This window comes from Spea bombifrons, chromosome 5, assembly GCF_027358695.1.
Source record: "Spea bombifrons isolate aSpeBom1 chromosome 5, aSpeBom1.2.pri, whole genome shotgun sequence".
NCBI lineage: Eukaryota > Metazoa > Chordata > Amphibia > Anura > Pelobatidae > Spea > Spea bombifrons.
Window position 1 is genome coordinate 87,257,418 of NC_071091.1, and position 6,212 is coordinate 87,263,629.

Consider the following 6,212-nt stretch of genomic DNA (forward strand, 5'->3'; position numbering starts at 1 on the left):
CCATGACTATACAATACAATAAATCAAATAACAGTGAGATGAAAGTGTTTAGATTTGCTAAACCATTCTATTGTTCACATTCTCAATTGATATGCTAATAAATCTAGTGTGACAATCATAAACAACACCTTGCAGTTTTAAAATACTTTTTTTGTGCCCTTGCCAGAGAAGTTTATTGTGAACCAATTAGCTACAACCTCTCTTAATAAGTTAGGTTACATTTTCATAAGCTTTGAACAAACATACTGAACTGAGTAGTTCCAAGATCATGGGCTTGCCAAGAAATACAGAGTCCTGAGAGGAGAGCTGATCTTTAATAATTCATGTATGCTATATAGTGTGTGTTTCAAGAAAAAAAAATGTCACATAATTAAAAGTGCACGAGGGTCAGAGCAAAGAATACAATCAGAAATGAAAAAGTGCTCAATTTAAATAAATACGTATCTATACATTTATGTCGGTTTGTCTTAAAGTTTGTTAATGTGTGACGTGGCTGCACGGTCCATATGACATAATTCTACATATACGTGTGTGCAATTCACTGCCTCTGTCTCAATTTAGAATGGCTGAATCTTCTCACAGGTCATACTACAATGAGCTATATCAAGTTATGTGCATGTTTTGTTAACATACCTAAAATAATCAGCTCTGGGTGGCTTTAGTATCCATTTAAAGCAAAATGTTACATAAACATCATTAACACACGTGCGATACATGTTTATTGAATGGTAACATTGAAAACTGCAACATTTACGGTCGTTTGTATCATCCCATATATAGTGAAGCTGTTCCTTCTTCATTATATAGCTCCCTTTTTATTTCACCAGCCATTCAGTCCCCCACAGAGCGAGTAATGGTTCAACTTATAAGAGCACATACCCTTGGATGAAATCAGTAAGAGTTGATCAAAATGAAGAGAGCTTATCAAATGCTCTAGATTGCAGTGTATAGTATACCATGGTCAGCAGGAAGCTGGACATCTGCACTTGTTCAACATATTCAAGAATTAATTGCTACAGTGTTTATGTGGATCAGGGAAATGGCTCAGTCTCTGAAAGGGATAATGATCCCTGGTTTGCAGCCAATCTGTAACATTACATCTACTTCATAAATACCCATATAATTATTGCTGTATGGAAGCCTACACTATATATGTTTGATGCAATGTTCAGTACATGTGTTTAGGGTAGCAATCACCCTAATGGCAGAGTCTGTAAAGGATGCCCAGTAGGTGGTATGTGTCATAAGAATACCCTTAGCCCTTTCATTTACAAATATGCTTACCATGTGCTTATATTTATCACCAGGACAAGCTGGTTAAGTTGCCATCAAAGACATTTGAGGTCAGATGAGCTTTCTGAAACCTTCATTAGGATATCCCATACCCATCCCCCACGAATGTTATGTGACATCAAAATATATAAAAATATAAAGTGGCTTGTATGGTAATTATCTTTATTGGCAAATCTGGCAGACTCACTTTAAAGAAACGAATTTTTTCATTTAATTGTTTTAAGAGGAATAAACCAAGATGGGAGACAATAAAATATTTTGGGCATAACATTAATAAAAATGTGTTTAACCCTTTGGAGAAGATAAGCTGTGGTCTCCTAAAAAAAAACCACACACAAAGGGTTAAATTTTCTTTTGTGCCTCTAGCCTTGGGATTGTTGAAGAGGCTGCTGATGCATGAGAAGAAAGTAACTGATTTAACTCATTGGGATGCAGGAAGCGACCAACCCTCTTTTGAAAAAAAAGGAGTAGGAGAAAGAGGGGAGAGCAGTACTCCTAGAAGTGGATAATCATTCCAGTCAAATGCAAGCAACAAAATGCAGCTACATAGGCTGTGGTGAATTTAATACTTTATATTATTAACAAGAAGATACTGCATTCAATGATTCCAGAACAGGGATGCTGCAAATAACGAGGTCCTTAAACACTGCCTGATGGGAATTATGCAGCCTTTCTCATTCATTGTTGTAAGTAGGTTTCTGTACATTTTCATCCTTTGTGTTTTCTATGAAAGCAGAATGCTATAGCAGATTACTTTGCCTTTTGTTCTGCGTGATGTAGATCAGACTGTAGCATTGCAGTGGTACCTTTCTTGGTATGATTGCAGATGGATCATTCTGTTTTGCAAGATGAGCCTCTTTACAACACATCTATATGTGATTATTTGCTTAGTATAATAATGTTTTGGTAATATATATTCCTGGGCTACATTTATTTCATCATTCTTGCCATTGTGCACCCCCAATTTCTGATACTGTATGTATGCAAGGTGTTATTTTATATATATATATATTATTTTCTTTCTCTATGGCATGGTGCATGTTTTTATAAGGAGATTCTGGCTCATCATTTGATACCCAGTCAGTTGCCTGCGCTTAATGTCCCTTTTGGGATCGTTGTTCCTATATAAGCCATGCAAATGTGCCATGAATTCCGATGGCCCATGCGTCCTTTGTGTGATGCTGAAGCTGTAAGGATTGCTTTGTGCTGGAGAAAGAGAAAATGGCGAATTCTATTGTGTTTAGACCATTTTCTTCCGGTACAAAGGTTCCTTCAACTCTTGAGTACTTCAGAGCTCTTTGAAAACCAACATTCCCACTTCTGAAATATAAATGGCTTCTGATGAATCAAGGTAGTGACCGCTTGAGGGACAAAGCTGCCAGCTTTTTGCTAACCTTCTGCAGGACACTGCAGTTGAGTCCATACAATAGCTACTGCAGCCCAATGAACTTTCTTACATAATAACCACTTGCAGATAAATGATGTCATTGTATATAGAGATGTATATATTTTATTTATAATATAATTATATAATATATATATTTTTAGTATTTATGTTAGAGTATTTTGGATAATATTATATTGTATACATTCATTACAATGCATCAGCTGTATAAGTATAATACACTGGTGTAAAAATTGCAGTTTGGAATCGTCTTAAATCATTTGTTGACAAGGCCTTATACATAAATTGTCAAAAGCACTTATACCATTTTCATTGCTTACACTTGTTCTACTTGACCTAGATTCATATCTGGGAGGTTGTGATGCTCACACAGTGCTAGCTGCAGGGTTTGAATATTGGATGATATGTGTTCTGACAGATACTATATTTCCCCTTCAATGATAAATGTATGGAAAAATAGGAACATTTACCAAATTTTGAAACAGAAATAGGTAGAAGCTGATCAACACCTTGGACAGCGAAGAGAGTGGATCACTGCAGTAGTAATAACCCTACAGCATATTTTATTGTATTGTAATACAATGTGTTGCCTCTTGGACTTGCCCATGTAAAATAAAATAAAATAAGTTATATATATCATGGTATTGAAGACAATGTATTTAAATATACTTATGTGATAAGCAGCCATCTTTGAATTTCACAGATTGTAAATGTGTTATGAACAAGAAAATATATGATTTTTTTCTTAATTCCCTTAACGTCCCATGATAAACACATAGCCAGATATTTAAATGCATGTTTTTTTAAAGTGAACTCATGGATTTGATTATCCAAGGGCTCTTTAAAGTTAAACCAAGGAAATATTAATTTTTAAAATAGATTTGAGGTTAGATAGATGTGCAATTGTGTTTAGATGGAAGAACATCTACGCAATGCTAAACACAATTCTCTTCATATATAATACTAATAGAAACATAGATAGATAGATAGATAGATAGATAGATAGATAGATAGATAGATAGATAGATAGTGTTAATCTGCATTCTTAGTCTGATTGTTATTGATTAATACACTTCTGCTTGTTAATTAAAATATTTTTTGTGGATATAATGGACCATTATGTCCCAGTTCACCCCCCTTTCACTGCATTACACCATTGTATGACACTATTATTACATTTTAAAAATCAGAATAATAATTTATGCTGGCATTTTATTAAGGTAAAATATTTACTAGACAAGTAGGTCTGCATAGGCCTCAGGGGTATAACTGGGGGATGCAATGGCATCAATACATAAAACAGTCATGAATAAATCTATGTGAATGTATATACTGCAATCAGCACTTTCAATGGAATAAAGGGTAAAAATCTAATTCAAAGCAAAATGATGATCAAATGGTAATGGGTAGTTGACAGTACTTACATGTAAAAAAAAATGATTTGCATAACAAACTAACCTTCCCTCACAATGACCACCTCCTGGTAACTTGTTTTAACACAAAAGCTTTTCTCACTAAAGACTGCCCTTTCAATTTTAGTGTATAATTGTGCATTTCATAGCCTGGATACCGTGTTGTAGCTTTGGTATACAATTCACTAGTGGGATCATATATAATCTGTGATTTATCAAAGAAGACAATGTACATTGTTGCAGCTGTAGTGTTGTATATAGTATGTGTATATATGCCCCCACTATAACCCAGTTTGCTGTTAATACAGGATCTACTACCTGCATCAACCATTTAGGTCACGAAAGGGTTAAGGGATTTATTATTCAGCGATTAGGAAGCATTTTCTCTTATCCTTTCCTGCGTTTAAGCCATTCTAGTTAAGCTCCTTGGCATTTAAGAACTCAGCCCCGTCTGTCTGTATCACAGGACTTTCATAGCTAAGTGAGAATAGCTGTTTTTTCTATTCTGGTTTTTTTTTTAATTATTTGTAAAAACACAAGACAGAAAGATAGATTGGAAATCGATAAGTGAAAGAGGGATAGCTGATGGAGAGCTCAGATGGGGTTGCTCAGAGCCCAGATTGTGCTGGATTTTCTGTGGTTTCAAGGACACAGGGAGATGATGAGGACTTTGGGAGCCAACATCTGCCTGGGTGATGACGTCAGCGGTCCCGTGTAATCCTCTTGTGCTGAAGGCAGTTGCCTTATTTGTTTGGCTGTGGAGCCATTAATCCCTAATTCTGGATCAGCAAGCGAGGGGGAAAGACCGCACCGCTGCTTCCTCATTCCCCCAAACATCAGCTCATTCTGCAGCAAAACCTCCAAGCTCGGCCAGTGATATTTCCATATCCTCCTAAATGGTATGGTGCAGATATTTGACTGTTTGGGGCATTTTCTCTGTTTTTTTTTGTACCTTTGATCTCTTTCTGCAGAATGCGGACTTTCGTTCTTTTATATGTTTCATTATTTTACCTCTAATGTGGTACAATTATATCAGATATTATGCATTTAAATATTGTTTAATTATTTATTCAGGTATGCAAACACGAATCTTGGTATATTGTTGGATATGGGTTTCTTGCTTATATATTCTTTTATTTTCTGTTACAAAAAATGGTCGTATATGTACAGCAGGTCATCAGTCTAGCGCATTGTAGCTATTATTAGGACATGACTTCATAGTTTCGAATACATCTTTTAACAGATTTAGATATGCAGCCCCAAAACTAGATCGCTGTGACCTGATTTCTCATAACTGCTTTGTTTGTATTTTATGTAAGGAATAACAAGGATCTATCCGGACTGGAGCAGCGGATCAGATCTCCTTCATCAGGAGGTTATACAGTTCTAACACTTGGAGATCACATCGACGGATCCACCCATTTCCATTGCTGAGAATGGATCTGCGGCTCACAGACCTGTCATTTCTCGGCCTGGGCTCTGATGACTTAACACAAATCCACCAATAGAGGTCAACTTTTTAAGGCTTTCCTTACGGCCAACAAATTGAGTCTTCAATGGTTAATGGGTTCTTGACAATCAACAGCACTCCTTGATAAAGGCAACTCAAAGTGAGAATCAATATGGATCCGGTATCATGTAACACATTTAAAGGGCAGTGAAAGCATAGATTCCACATTCGCTCTCTTTTTTTGGTCCAGATAGTGTAACAATAGCGAAGCCATATGGGCTGCCCATACTCTCCAGGGAAAGGGCAGGTGCGAATGAGTTAATTTCTCTCCTTGCAAGGAAAGCTGACACTTCCTGACCTTTCCTTTAGACCATCGCTTCCAACCAAGACTTCAAAAGAAAATTATTTTCTATCCCTTACGTTCCAAAAAAAAGAAGATTTATCATATTTTGATTTTATATAAAACACTCCATATATATATATATTCGTTTAAGTCAGGAGAAGAGTAATTAACCCTTAAAACCAGAGCATTGCATTAAAGCATTCTCCAACTCAATGGAACTCAGTGACGGGGATTGTATTATAAATTTGATTCTGCAAACCAGTTACATTGTTGCCTGTGTTTTCAAAGCAACATGTTTAATTGGAGCTA

At 36.0% G+C, this 6,212-nt stretch overlaps 1 long non-coding RNA gene across 1 annotated transcript; it reads left to right on the forward strand.

The window, feature by feature from the left end:
- Positions 1 to 1,810: 1,810 nt before the first annotated feature.
- Positions 1,811 to 5,996, forward strand: LOC128497075 (uncharacterized). The gene is made up of 2 exons (XR_008354278.1): positions 1,811 to 1,979; positions 5,430 to 5,996. It is a non-coding gene; the product is annotated as an uncharacterized LOC128497075 (long non-coding RNA).
- The last annotated feature ends 216 nt before the right edge of the window (positions 5,997 to 6,212 follow it).